The sequence below is a fragment of the Bufo bufo genome, chromosome 5 (genome assembly GCF_905171765.1).
Source record: "Bufo bufo chromosome 5, aBufBuf1.1, whole genome shotgun sequence".
NCBI lineage: Eukaryota > Metazoa > Chordata > Amphibia > Anura > Bufonidae > Bufo > Bufo bufo.
This window is the reverse complement of record NC_053393.1, coordinates 268,411,407-268,427,035: the sequence shown is the minus strand read 5'-3', so window position 1 is coordinate 268,427,035 and position 15,629 is coordinate 268,411,407.

Here is a 15,629-nt window from a genome sequence, read left to right as displayed (position 1 = left end):
GGCAAATAAATGAGTGGAGTGACTTTTGTAGAGAGAATTGTCTCACAGCGACTTTTGCAGAGGTGTCTACTAAAACGGTGCCATCATTTCTCTCTGATTTCTCGGACGTGTTTTCCGAGAGCGGTGTTCAGGAGCTACCTCCTCACCGGGAGTTTGACTGTCCCATTAACCTCATTCCCGGCGCCAAGCTGCCAAAAGCACGCCTCTACAATCTCTCACAACCGGAAAGAATCGCTATGCGAACTTACATCTCCGAGAGTCTCGAAAAGGGGCATATTCGTCCCTCAAAGTCACCTGTGGCCGCGGGTTTTTTTTTTGTTAAAAAGAAAGATGGCTCTCTGAGACCTTGCCTAGATTTTAGGGAGCTGAACCGTATCACGATTCGCGATCCCTATCCCCTTCCTCTGATCCCGGACCTCTTCAATCAAATTGTTGGGGCCAAGGTGTTTTCCAAATTGGATTTGAGAGGCGCGTACAACCTGGTCAGGGTCAGAGAGGGGGATGAATGGAAAACGGCCTTTAATACCCCTGACGGGCATTTCGAGAATCTCGTTATGCCTTTCGGCCTGATGAATGCTCCGGCCGTCTTTCAGCATTTTGTTAATAGTATTTTCTATCATTTAATGGGGAAATTTGTATTGGTGTATCTTGATGATATTTTGATTTTTTCCCCTGATGTTCAGACCCATCAGGATCATCTTTTTCAGGTTATGCAGATTCTGCGGGAAAATAAATTGTACGCCAAGCTGGAGAAATGTCTTTTTATGGTATCGGAGATTCCATTTCTGGGTTTTCTCCTCTCTGCTTCTGGTTTTCGCATGGATCCCGAGAAGGTCCGTGCTGTACTTGAGTGGGAGCTTCCTGAGAATCAGAAGGCATTGATGCGCTTTCTGGGTTTTGCGAACTATTACAGAAAGTTCATTTTGAATTATTCCTCTGTTGTCAAACCCCTCACTGACATGACAAAAAAGGGGGCGGATTTTTCCTCTTGGTCGGAGGAGGCGCTTGCAGCCTTTTCTAAGATTAAAGAGAATTTTGCGTCTGCTCCCGTCTTGGTGCATCCCGATGTTTCCTTACCTTTTATTGTTGAGGTGGATGCTTCCGAGGTGGGTGTGGGTGCGGTTTTGTCCCAGGGCCCTTCCCCTGCCAAGTGGCGACCCTGTGCCTTTTTCTCTAAAAAACTCTCCCCGGCAGAGAGAAACTATGATGTGGGCGATAGGGAGTTGTTGGCCATCAAGTTGGCTTTCGAGGAATGGCGCCATTGGTTGGAGGGGGCCAGGCACCCTATCACCGTTTTTACCGATCATAAGAATCTGGCATACTTGGAGTCGGCCAGGCGTATGAATCCGAGACAGGCCAGATGGTCTCTGTTCTTCTCCAGATTCAATTTTGTTGTTACATTCCGACCTGGGATAAAAAATGTGAAGGCTGATGCTCTCTCTCGCTGTTTTCCGGGAGGAGGAAACTCCGAGGACCCGGGTCCCATTTTGGCGGAGGGGGTAGTTGTTTCTGCTCTATATTCCGATTTGGAGGCCGAGGTCCAGGCTGCCCAGACTGAGACACCTGCCCGTTGTCCTTCTGGGAAGTTGTTCGTGCCTCCTGAGCTACGTCACAAACTCTTTAAGGAGCATCATGATACGGTTCTTGCTGGTCACCCCGGGAGTAGAGCCACGGTGGATCTCATTGCTCGGAGATTTTGGTGGCCGGCTCTTCGTAAGTCGGTGGAGGGTTTTGTGGCTGCTTGTGAGACGTGCGCTCGCGCTAAGGTCCCTCGTTCACGGCCTTCAGGTTCCCTTCTCCCGTTACCCATTCCTTCCCGTCCTTGGACACACCTGTCCATGGACTTTATCACGGATCTTCCTCGTTCCTCGGGGAAGTCGGTGATCCTGGTGGTGGTGGACCGTTTTAGCAAGATGGCTCATTTCGTACCTTTCCCTGGTTTACCTAATGCTAAAACGTTGGCGCAAGCTTTTGTCGACCATATTGTTAAATTGCACGGCATTCCCTCTGATATTGTTTCCGATAGAGGCACGCAGTTTGTGTCCAGGTTCTGGAAGGCTTTCTGTTCTCGCCTGGGGGTTCGGCTGTCCTTCTCTTCTGCTTTTCATCCGCAGTCGAATGGTCAGACTGAGCGCCTCAATCAGAATCTGGAGACATATTTGCGCTGTTTTGTTTCCGAGAACCAGGAGGATTGGTGTTCATTTCTCCCTCTTGCTGAGTTTGCTCTGAACAACCGTCGTCAGGAATCTTCTGATAAGTCACCATTCTTTGGTGCATATGGGTTCCATCCACAGTTTGGGACATTCTCGGGAGGGGCTCTTTCTGGTTTACCTGAGGAGGAGAGATTTTCCTCGTCTTTGTCTACCATTTGGCAAAAGATTCAGGGTAATCTTAAAAAGATGAGTGAGAGGTATAAGCGTGTGGCTGATAAGAGACGTGTGCCTGGTCCGGACCTGAATGTGGGTGATCTGGTGTGGTTGTCTACTAGAAACATTAAGTTGAAGGTTCCCTCCTGGAAATTGGGTCCCAAGTTTATTGGGCCTTATAAAATCTTGTCAGTCATCAATCCTGTTGCCTTCCGTCTTGATCTTCCACGGGTTTGGAAGATACATAATGTATTTCACAGATCTCTCTTAAAACCATATGTCCAGCCCACGGTACCCTCCTCTTTGCCTCCTCCTCCGATTTTGGTTGATGGCAATCTGGAGTTTGAGGTTTCCAGAATTGTGGACTCTCGCATGGTCCGCGGTTCTCTTCAGTACCTCGTTCATTGGAAGGGTTATGGTCCTGAGGAGAGGATGTGGGTTCCGGTGTCGGACATTAAAGCCACTCGCCTCATCAGGGCATTTCATAGGGCTCATCCTGAGAAGGTGGGTCCTGGGTGTCCGGAGTCCACCCGTAGAGGGGGGGGTACTGTCACTACCAGAGCTTTGGGACGTTCTCACAGCTCTGTTTCTCCACCCCTGTGATGATGTCACTACTAGAGCTGGGAGGAGTTCTCACTACTCTGTTTACTTTTGGTTTCTTTCACCACAGCTGTCCTTCATGTGTTTGATTTTCCTCTCTTTATATCACCCCTCCTCCTATGATAGGATGTGGATTATAGTTCTCACTTCAGTTGTAGCTCTGGCTTTGGTTTCTTCACTTGTGGCTATCAGTCCACTGGACCTGTGTTCTGCTGCAGCTAGCACTCTGGATATTGCCAGCCTGTCCTTGGAGTCGTCTTCTCTGCGGCTGCAACACCGTCAGCTAAGTGTGCAGACATTGTTGTATTCCTGTTTATTTTCTGACAGGATCTGAGGTGGCCACGGTTCCCTCCATATACTGAGTAGGGCACTGGTGGCCGTGCCCCTTCCACTATTGTAGGGGTTACAGTGGTCATTAGTCTTAGGCACGTGGGCATGCCTCTTTCCGCCATTTGGATCCGGGCATGTGCTTTAGCAGAATAGGGAGAGCGTTGAGGGTCGGACAGGGGTCACCCGTTATCCTCCCTAGTTCTGGGTCCAGTCAGTAGCTTTGTACTGTGTATTACTATTGTTGCCCACATACAGCCGTGACAGTCAGCTCTGCAGGGATAGACAGGACACGCTGTCGGGTGCTGGGTGCCGGGCCCCCTGTCAGCCCGGGCCCTGAAGCAGTCGCTTCCCCTGCTTCCCCGGTAGTTACGCCACTGCACAGTGCCTTAAGGCACCTAGAACTAGGAGGAAGAAACAGCCAACCTTCCATAGCTCCCATGAGGGCTAATCCCCTCTTAACTCACATTTTAGCAGTGGGGTTACCCTTTAAAGATGTTTAGACTGCTTGTGACTTTACCACTTGGTCCTCCCTGTGTAGCAACAGCACATGAACCCAAAGATACAGGACACACTGGCTTCTTCCTCTCCCAAGTCTGTGGAGAGAAAAAGGTTAAGGGCATATGCAAATCAGACAATATAATACCTAGGCAATACAAGGCAAAATAGGACCATTAGTATTTTTGAGTCCTCAGAGGCAGTCCATATGAGCAAAGAATCAAGGATGCTAACTATCTGGCTAACGGTATAAAGTCCAAAGTCCATACAAAAAGTGCCTAGATTACATTGTTGTACTCATATAAGAGTCCAGACAATGGGCTAAAGTGCTAAAACGTTGCAGAACCTGTAAAACTTTACAGCAAAAATAGTGAAAAAATATGACATTAGAAATGACAAAGAGCTCTGGTACACGTTTGAGTCCTTTCTTTGGGTGCAAGCTTCTAACGTTGTAGAACTGGAACATATAATGCAAAAAAAATTAAAAAATTTGTAATCCAAAAGAGGTAGTACGCCAACGTGCGTCACCTGGAGATAGTTACTGGCTGATGGTTTGAGTCCAGGCACAAAAGGGGTGGATGAAAAAGGCCAAAATATAACCACAAAACAGAGGGCAATGTTTCTCACCAGTCAAAATGTGTCCATAACTTGTCTCCTATAGTCTCTGTAGCTAAATATTCATTTTAAAGAATTCCCGATAACGGGCAGGTGGATTACCTTTGTTAGTCCGTTGGGATCTCCGCAAGGACAGTTCAGAGTCTCCGGGGTGGAGGTAGAGTTCGGGACTTGCGAAGGAGGATCAGCCGCCTGACTTGATTCTATAGACATAGTAATCCCAGCAACTGGCATCAAGACTCGGATTTGAGGCTGAAAAAAACCACTGATGGGGGTCAAGCATGGACGGCAACTCTGTTTGGAGTCTCATTTTCTGAAGGCAATGGCAGTTCGGGTGACTCATTCCCACTTCTCTTGATTGCTCCTGAACAGGTTCCTGCAGACATTTCTTGAGCCGGTTGTGGTGTACTTGCTGAGTACCTTTATCTTCTCTCTCTCATCTTATCTCATAGACCTCCGATGAGGGGTCAGCCACTACAGTATATGGCTCGGGATCCCAGCGACTATCCAGCTTGCTCACTGGGTGATTGTTTCTGAGTCAGACCTTGTCTCCTGGTTGTAAGGGCTCAGAATGTGCATGTAGATCAAAGTATTGTTTTTGTTGGGCCTTCTCTATTTTGGAATCCATTATTTATCTGGCATCCTCTATGTGCTTCTGATGCTCTCTGACCTACTCAGATTGGGGAAGGAGTCCAGGGAGTTTAGAGCCCGGCACAGGGACATCGAGGGCGAGGTCTGCAGGAAAACGGCCCTGTCTTCCAAACATGAGGTAACATGGGGTGTACCCGGTGGAGCAATGAGTGGTGTTATTGTACAGGTACATTAATTCAGGGAGAAGCAAAGGCCGATCGGCCCTATTGTGAGGTGGCACAGCCTTGAGCATATTGATCAGTGTCTGGTTCATCTTTTTGCAAAGACCATTCCTTTGAGGGGGATATGTGGTGGCCCCCAGTTTTTTTTGTAGTTGTACAATGCACAAAGTTCATAGAACAACTGAGACTCGAATGCGGATCCTTGATCAGTGAGCAATTTGAGCGAAGTGTGGGATAAATCTCTGGTAATAACTTGCAAATCCAAGAAAACTCTTCACTTCTTTGACTGTCTTAGGAGCTGGCCAGCTTTACAGTGCAGCTATCTTTATCAGGGTCCGGTTTCACGCCCTCTACACTCACAACATGTCTGAGGTATTTCACTTGGGGTTTCAGTAAGTGGCACTTTGAAGGATTTACTTTCAATCCATATTGGGTCAGAGTCTGGAACACCTCTGCCAAGTGCTGTAAATGCTCTTCGTAGGTCTTGAAGTAGACAATCACATCAACCAATTACAGCAATACGGTTTCAAAGTTTTTGCATCCAAGACATCTCTCCATGAGTCCAGCACTTCAGTGTAACAGTTGCCGAGTACATTCATCCCCAGGACCACAGGGCAATTGTCATCTTCCTGGACCTGGATCATGACTACCCCTCGGTGTTGGAGTTTGGTATCTTCAATCTGTAAGATAGGTTCCCAATAGCCTTATATAGGCACTGGTTGACAGCTGGGTTCCGTTCCGGCATCTTTCGAATGCGAATTGACAGATGGTAGTCACTTGAGATCCAGTATCAATCAAAGCTGAAAACACTACTCAATTGATGGTAACTTCAACCACAGGGCGGGTGCCCACATACCTACGCATAAAGGCGGGATCTTTGGGACCTGGCATTCTTCCTCCCGAGGGACTTTTCTTGGCCTCAGGGGATGCCCGTTTAACTGCCAGCAGGTCTTTTCTGTGTGTCCACTCTTCTGAAAATGCTGGCATACACGCTGTCTGGTGTCTCGATACCCGGGGTCTGGCAACCTACCGGTCTGCCGGCACTGATCTTCTTGTGGATCAGGTGTAGGACAGTCTCTTGGTGCAGAAATCTCTTTCTCAGCCTTGGGCTTCTGTTGAAGTCGCTCTAGCTGCTTCCTTATCCTCTCCATATTCTCAGCTAGGAGGGAGACTTGAGCAGTCAAGGCTATGACAGCATCTGGGACGGGCACCTGAACCACATGCTCAGCGATCTGGCCGCGGACAGCAGGTCACAAGACGGGCCATGCCTTCTTGTCTTCCGGGGGTTCAGAATTGTCACTTTCTCCCAGGATGCCGATAGCAAGCTCCTTAAAATCCAAGAAAGGGGTATCTGGGTGCTGAGCTGACAGCATCTTCAGCTGACGTTTGAGGGGTTTGTCGAGGACACCTTCAATAAACTGCTCTCTGAGGGTCTGATCTTGTCCTTCAGCTTCACAGGGATCGATGTGGATAACAGCCTTCAGGGATTCTTGCAGGGACAGGGCAAAGACTCTCAAAGTATCCTTTGACTGCTGTCGCTTCCCAAAGAAGCGCATCTTAAGCTCGGAGGCGGTCCTAGTTTCAAAGGTGGTACTGAGTCGGTCTAGGATCTGCTCAGCTGTTTTTCGCTCTGGCCGAGGCCAGTACTTGACCTCCCAGAGCGTAGCTCCCTGTAACTGGCCAATCAGGATTTCCACTTTCTGGTCCTGAGATACTGGATATAGCTTAAAGGTAGCCAACATTTTATCACGGAATTCCCTGAGTGAATGAGGTTCTGAATAACACGGGAGCCAAGGTGCTCCAAAGTAGTACGGCATAGTAAGAGGCATGATGTAGGTGGCTGCAGCTGCTGCTGGTGGATCACAGCAGTCTAAGTGGGTGTTATCTTCGCTGTCAGACATGGCTTTTGACTAGAGGGGTCAATGTAAGCTAAAATGCAATTTAAGTACACATTGCTATGGGCGACGGCAGCAGAATTGGTGAGTGGCTCCTTTAAGAGTTGCTGCAACTGCTCAATTTTGGGGAGTATGATGCTCTGGCAGGCAGATAGTAGCCTCAAACACTCTTTAGCAAGGTTATTTTCCCCAGCAGTACTCACTCGACCTCTGGACGTTGCTTCTCAGAATCCAGGGAAGAAGGAACTGCATTTTCCCTTTTCCAAGATGGCCACCACTTCACTTCCTGTAAGGGTGCAGTCGATTTCTTTGTACCTCCTGGGAACTTATACTGGGCACTTTAGTTCCTTCTGCTGCAAGAATGGTTCCTCTGTTGAGGCGGGCTGTTTGGTTCCCTCCCCTCTGCTGGGTTATGCTTTGCGTCAATGTGATGCCAGTGTTCTGGATTTGTTATTTCCCGAATTTTCTCAACTTTGTTGGCGACAAAGATATGGAATCTTCGAGCTTTGTTGTTTATGCATCCTAGGACAACTTGTGAGTCTGTCCAAAAATAATCTTCATCTATTTTCAATTCCAATTCTTCTCTCAGAAACTTGTTTACTGATGCTGAAACTACAGCTACTGTAAGTTCAAGTCTTGGTATTGTCTGAATACTGGTAAGTGCAACTCTGGCCTTCCCAATAACACGGGCACAGTGTATCTTTTCTTTCTATTACTCTGATGTAGGAGCACTGACCATAACCATAACTATTGGCATCTGAAAAACGATGAAGTTCTATTTTCTTGTACTTTCCGAAATCATGAGGTACAAAACACCTGGGTATTCGAAATTCTCTCAAGTTTTGCTAGTCTCCTATCCAACTCTCCCACCTTGGCCTCAAATTTTCAGGTATGGGCTCGTCCCATCCCAACTTCTGTTTGCATAATTCTTGTAGTATTTCTTTTGCTCTGAGGATTACCGGGGCCAAGAATCCCAATGGATCAACTATAGAAGTCACTGCGGAAAGAATGGTACGTCTAGTTGCAACTTTCTCTTCAATAGATACTTCAAAGAAGAACTTGTCATTCTCTACATTCCATCCCAATCTAAGTACATTTTGAACTGGAAGATGATCATAATTGAGATCTACATTCTTCATTGTTGATGCACGTTCAGAGTCACTGATAGATTCCAGTACCTCTCTGTTGTTTGAGATGAATTTATGGTGCAGGTTTTCTCTTGGCTTTCTTTCACTAGTTTGATTGCAGATTCTGTGGACTCTAGACTTATGAGACCATCATCTACATAAAAGTTTTTCTTCAGAAAATGTGTTGCTAATGGGCAATCCTTTTTATTCTGATTAGCCAGGTACTTCATACCATAATTGGCGCAACCTGGAGATGATGCTGCTCCAAACAAGTGTACTTTCATTCTGTATTCGACTGGCTCTGTATCTCCATCCTCCCACTATAGAAACCTTAGGAAGTCTCTATCTTCATTCTTCACTTGAAACTGTTGAAACATCTTTTCAACGTCACACATGACCGCTACGGGATACTTTCTGAATCTACAGAGTACTCCAGGCAGAGTGTTTGTAAGATGTGGTCCTTTTATTAGATGATCATTCAATGCAACAGCATTGTACTTTGCTGAGCAATCAAATACTACTCTAATCTTATCTGGTTTCTTTGAGTGGTAAGCACCTTGATGTGGGATGTACCACACTTCTCCTTCTTTAGGTTTGTTATTAACTTTCTCTGCATTTCCTTCTTCGAGGATGCCTTCCATGAATTTCAAATAATCATTCTTAAGTTTGGGATCTCTTCCCATCTTTTTCTTCAAACATTTAAATCTTGCTGGGGCAAGATTTCTGTTGTTTGGCAGACGAGTTCGTTCTCTAAAAGGTAAGGGCATTTCAAGATGACCTTGTTGATTCTGCTTAATACTTTCTTCTAGAGTGTGTACAAACGTTATGTGTTCTTGGGATACACTCTTTTATTTAGAACTTATGCTTGCAAAGTCGGATTCAAGGATCTTGATTACTTTTGCTGGACTTAAAGTTGGTAACTCTTGGACAGATATTCGATGACACAATCCAGTCACCTGTCTTGAGTTTGCGATCTGCTGTGTTCCTCCAACAATACCCCATCCTAGCTCAGTTTGAACAGCGTAGGGTTCATCCTTTTCTCCTGTAATTACCTTTCATGGTAGCAAGGCTTCGGGACAATCGCAACCTATCAACAGTCCAACACCAAACTCCTTCAGCGGGGACATTTCATGAGATATGACAGATAGGTGCTCCCATTTATTGGCTGTTTCACAGCACAATCTCGATCTAGAGGTATATCGTCTTTTGTATAAGCTGGAGGTAGATCTAATGTAAAGTTTGAATGAAGTCCTCTAACTCTCAGTCCTTTGACCCTTTGACTGTTCACTAATGTGTCTCTCCCCGTCATTGTGGTGAGTTTGAGCTTCACTTTTCTGTAACCAGAATTCACAGTAATGGTTTGATTAGAGAATGTTGTAGGAGTATATACACTATTTCACTGATTTATTATCCTACTAAAACTTAGCTTTTATAATTTTCAATTTAAAATAAGTCCCACATATGCAATATTAATAGACTGCGTATGATGCATCAGGCTGTAATAAACTGTATATACAGATACGTATACGAGGTACTAAATGCTGGATGAGGATACAGTTGGATTACTTCTTATATTTGTAACTCACGGTTGGTTGCATAAGAAATAGACGGTTCTTCTTTCCGGATATCCAGGCGTATAGATGGCTCTATGCGGTCCCCAGAGGAGGCTTGGTGTGCTGGAAGGTAACGTCAATTGTTGTTAGGTACCACACACTCTGGGTCCTGGGACACTAAGACAGGAGGACTATCCCTATACAGCTAGTGTGGCCCTGCCTGAAAGCGGAGAGGTCTCCCGCCTAGATGCGGGAGAATCACCCCAGAAGGAGCGACCCCACTTATCGGTGGCTATCCCTATTTTTCTCACCCTATAGAAGAGTCCTCCAAATACCAGCAGCCAGATGTCGTTTTATCTTTTAGATCCCGACGCGTTTCCTCTGACAGTAGATACTGTCAGATTCATCAGGGGGTATATAATCTGATAAGGTAACGGCTAGATAGCCGTCAAGCACAATCGCTTTTCTTTTTCTTTTTGGTAAACCCACTCCTGCAGTCCAGGACGAGTGTCTAGGACTGTCCCCTAAATACCCTTTACATTAACCTTAATTAGATAGCGGTGAGTCGCTTACCGCATGTTGTGGCGTGCGTTCCAACTGATGTGTCCGGACGCGGAAATGCCTTAAGCGCGCATGCGCGGCGGCCCGGGAAGTCCGCTGTGGAACGCACAAAATGAAATCGTGCGCTCCACCCGGCGCATTCTCAATGATGCGTCCAGAGACTGAAGTGTTTAGTTCACGCAGGCGCATAGACCAGGAGGGTCCACTGTGGACCGCATAAGATAAGGTCCTGCGTTTCAGCCGGCGCATGACCGGAAGTACCATGCTAATATCAGATGTAGTAAAGAGCTCCAACCCGGCATTCAAAGTGGCTTAATGGGAGCATGCGCAGAATATATGATACTTTTTAGCCCCAAAGGCAATCAGTCCGCCAGGCTTAAAGTTTGCTGCATACAGTATATTACAAAATACCAATAGGTTTTCTTGAGTATTTATTCAGTTCATTAGAGAATACATCCCTTTTGGATTGCTGGTTCTTCCTATTTTTATGGTGCTATCTATAATAAGAGCTGATTGGTACCTATATGAAGAAGTTAGGGTACATTATATTTGGGGTACAGTGGTTTATATAGGCAGGACATAGTGAACATACATTATATAGGGTAATTACAGGAATATCTGGATAAACCCTATTGAGATAGTCTTTCACATATTGATATCAAGGAATGTGACCTATCACGGTCAATATATTATGTTCCTGCTTGTAACCACTTGTAATTTCTTGCAGATTTCTTGATCAATGAAGGGCATCCAGTAGCGCATAGGCGTATACCTTCTTGTTCCTCCTTTTAGGATTTGAAATGCAAACTGGTATAACCATTGATGTGCCGTTGCTTTCTCCTTCCCTCACTCTGCAAGAGAATACCGATACTTTCTTTCCTTCCTCAGTATCTTTAGGTATTGAGGATTTATCTTTCTTTGGACGTTCTTTATGTAATGGTGTAGGACGGCGTCCTTTGCAAATGCTGAATGTGCCCTTTTTCTTAAACTCCTTAGTAACATGGCCTTTTTCTTAGACAACCGAAACACAGTTGGTTCTCAAGTACAAACCTTTTCTTTCCATCTGGGGACTTCTCCTTCAATTGTTGGCACTTGTATATGGAGTGGTTCTCTCCACAGAACATACACTTGAAGGTAGTCTGAAGATGTGTCGGTTCTGTCTCTCTCTACTGATCCCAGTAGTGACTTTGAACTTGCTCTCGTAGGTATCTGGTCCTTTAGCTGCTGCGTTGGTTGCAAAGCTAGTTGCTCTTGTACGTCTTATCTTTATTGCAGGCCTTTCTTCTAAGGATTTTAAGACGTAAGATGATGTTACTGGATTACATGATATCCGTGCTTCCTTATTGATGAACTCCGAGAACTCTTTAAAACTTGGGAAGTTCTTGCCTAGATCTAACTGTTCAGTCACATAGCGATTCCATCTAGAAGCCACTTTTTCGGGTAGCTTGGCTAGCATCCTGTGGTTTTTTAGATAGTAGTTCAGTACTTCTAGACCTTGAACATGTGGGATGGCATTACTGTATGCTTACAATTGTAAGGAAATTATGTCTGTATCCACACACGTTCACATATATATATTAATTCAGCTTCTATGCTTGTATTAAATATGCAGAGTTCTTCTTTAAAGGTAATATTTTATACTCTTATGACAACAAGGTCTAGTAACACAAGCTAAACAGGAAATGGCTGTCTGAAGCTTAAAACCGCATAGCTAAAAAGAGATATGCATGCTTTAGCAAAAGAAAGCCACATTTGTAATGGAGGTACCTGAAGAGAGAATTGCCAAATGCATGGCATCATAGCTGCAGAAACATATATATGCACATATATACCTGTTACACATATATCTAACATGTGCATTAGACATATATTTTACATTTACTGCAATACGAGTTATATATATATATATATATATATATATATATATATATAAAAGCATTTTTTTGTATATTGACGTTCACCTGTGGTTTAGATAAGTAAAAAAACGTTTGCTCAGGTAAATGTTGGTACAAGATGGTACAAGATAAACAAAGATAATTCCGAGAAATATTTGAACAAAGCTGAAATCAACAAAGATTGTGGTTAGATATCTGAATACTAAGAATTATAGATGCGTCACATATGTACCTTGTTTCTTGGAAATTATCATGACTTTTTTTTTACTTTGATTGTATAAGCTTAGGGGAGGTATATGGTAATCTTGTGGTTTGTATCTATAAATTGTCTACGATGTCAAAATAAAGACACAACCATTTTAAACCTATCAACGTGTATTGGTCTTCAGTGGTTGCCCGGCCGGAGGTTCACCCACAGACAAACCAGGGGCCCTTTCAATTGGTAGCAGAGGATGGTTCACTGACTATCCAGTTGAGTAAATAATTTCTGCCACTATTTATGTTGGTTGGAATGTTTCTCTCCTGGATACGGTGAATGTCTGATGTATACTGAATGGCAGGTTAGTTGATGGCAGGTTAGTTTAGTGTTCATAGGACTGTGGGACAGACACGAGGCAGCACTCAGTGTTCTGCGTATCCTGATAGGAGCGGCGTCTCCTAAAGGCACAGTGGTTGGCAGGGGATGTTGTTCCAGGAACAGACATCATATTGATGGCAGGGAATTTTTCGAATGTAGAACTAGTCTCTTCGAACGTTGGCAGGGATTTTTCAAGTGAGAATTAGTCTCTCATTTGACGGTTTATTGAGTTAAAGGATAACTCTGGATTTATGTGATTGAGTTAAAGGATAACTCTGGATTTATGTGAAACAAGGAAACAAGGTACCCAGAATATATGTATAAGGAAAAGGAATACATATGGAAAAAAAAAAGGTGAGGGAAACGCATACATCTGAATGCAGATGTTGGTTTCTAACTCACTAGGATTGTCTGTGGAGTAAATTGTTTATTGAACATAACTGTACAGTTAAAACTTGGAAAGTGACATTGATTACTGCAGTCTATTAAGTTTGTAAATGGTGTTGCCCATATAAGATATTTTACACGTGTTATAAGAATATTGTGCTAGTGGAAAATCTGATTGTGCTGGCTTAATTGATTCTCAACATAACAGTACTAACACAATTACTTCCTGCTATTTAATTGCTGCTATTTCTACCCCACTGTTTGCTGCTTGAAAATATATATATATATATATATATATATATATATATATATATATATATAGAGTTCATTGTCGATTTCATTACACATTAGGGGTAACGGCGTGGGAAAGGATCTGGATGGTGAGCCAGAGACCAGACCCACACCGTTACATTTTGTATCAGGCACCTGTGGGATTAGTGTAACTGATCCATTTTGGGTAAATATCTGTGACCGCAGTCAGCAACTGTGTATTACGCAGATTAGCGATGTGGGTCCTCGCAATGGAGACTGGGAGGAGGTTAAAAAATGGTGGGGCTTCACCCAAAATATAACTATCCCGTTGGTGCCTGGGATGAAGATTATATGAAAACATGTTTTAAGAAATGGGAGAAGGCATTAAAAGAGTACAGAAAGAGATTTCCACCAACCCATCACATATACTTAAAACAGAACAGGGGGAAAATGAGTAAAAGGGAAGAAGTTCCATGGTCAGAAATTCTGCCCTCCTTGCCAGAAAAGCCGCCGGCATATGACGTGACGGTATTAGAACCACAAAAGGCAATACTCCCAGCTGTCCCTACAGAGGACATGCTACAAGACCCTTATGATAAGGTCCCCTGTCCAAAACAAGCAACCGCACCAGAATTATTATTATTTTCTGGTGAGAATCAAAAGAGAACCGGGCTATACCCGGATTTGGGGGATAGAGATTCCCTTTTGAGTACTGCAGTTATAGTGGCAGCAGCACTTATGGAACAAGCAGATGTGACTCCACAAGTCAAACAGGCTAAGGAAAAAAGAAAAGAATATAGAGAAAGCATGGGCAGTTATGTACATGAGCTGATTCAACTGAGGGATAAACTAAGGACAGACATAGTCTACATTAAACAACTTCCCCTTCAGGATGTCTTTCCCGTCATATATGATCACGAGGACCCAGATGATACTGACCTTCCTAGTGAGCAACAGATAGATGAATTAAAGGGCATTTTGGGAGGAGAGTGTGGCAGAACCAGAGCTGTGACTAACAAAAAAAAACAACTGCTGACCGAGATAGAAAAACTAAGACAGGAGTACTGGAGGGTGAAGAAGGACTGGGAAACCAGGGCTCAGGAAGAGTACGGTAGGAAGACAGGAATAGAAACACAAATAGAGGCGGACAGTTTGGAACCTGGAATTCCCCTGGCAACCTCCAGCCCTAGAATACCTGGAGTAGTCCAACCCCTGACAGATGAATTTTCCAAACTCACTCTAACACCTGAGGAAGGGGATAGGGAAGGCACACAACTGCGGCTTCCCATGATTACTGTGGGTAGCACTGAAGTCCATATCCCTCTTCCTTTAGGATTAATGAAGCTACTGAAAGATATGTGCCCCAATCCAAAAAAGGACCCTAGAGCAGCAGCTATGTTTCTGCAGAAGTATACCGCAGGGAGCCATTTAACTTTGGAGGATATTCAGATAATACTATCAGCCATAGACCCAGACACTGGCTCCCAAATCAATCCAGAAAAGATAATGAAGGCATCAGAAAAAGAAGTTAGGGATGGAGGAGAGATAGATGGCCCCAAGATTTGGAAAAAGTTTTGGGATAAGATAGGAGTAGAATGGATGAAAAGATACAAAGGGGATTCAGGCTTACACACAATGCTAAATACAAAACAAGAGCCGAAAGAGGATTTTTATAGTTTCTGTAAGAGACTGTTGGACCTCTACAGTAGTACAGGAATGAATTCACCTGAATTGTTCAAGACTACATGTATGACAAATGGGGACCCTAAGACAACGCAGCTAATAAAATTAGTGAATAACGAATGGCTTACTCAATCAGTGACAGAATTTATGGATGACATAGCAAAACGCTCGGCCTCTGGTGTTTTCAATCAAAAGGGAGGAGTATTTCCATTGTTAGTGCAGCAGGACATACAACAGGAGTCTATATTGTCAGGTGGGGAAAGCAATTACATGATGATGTCAGGTTTCTCCCGGGGAAGGAATAATAGAAGAGGTCCGAGAAGTAGGGGCCAGGCAGATTACCTGGGAAGAGTAGAAAGAAATCAGAGACAGGGGTGCTTCATTTGTGGGAGTCTAGGTCACTGGAGGCGGGAATGTCCAAAGGTGAGAGATGAAGATAGGAGAGGATACAGAGGGAGAGGCGCCTCTGACTACCGAGGGG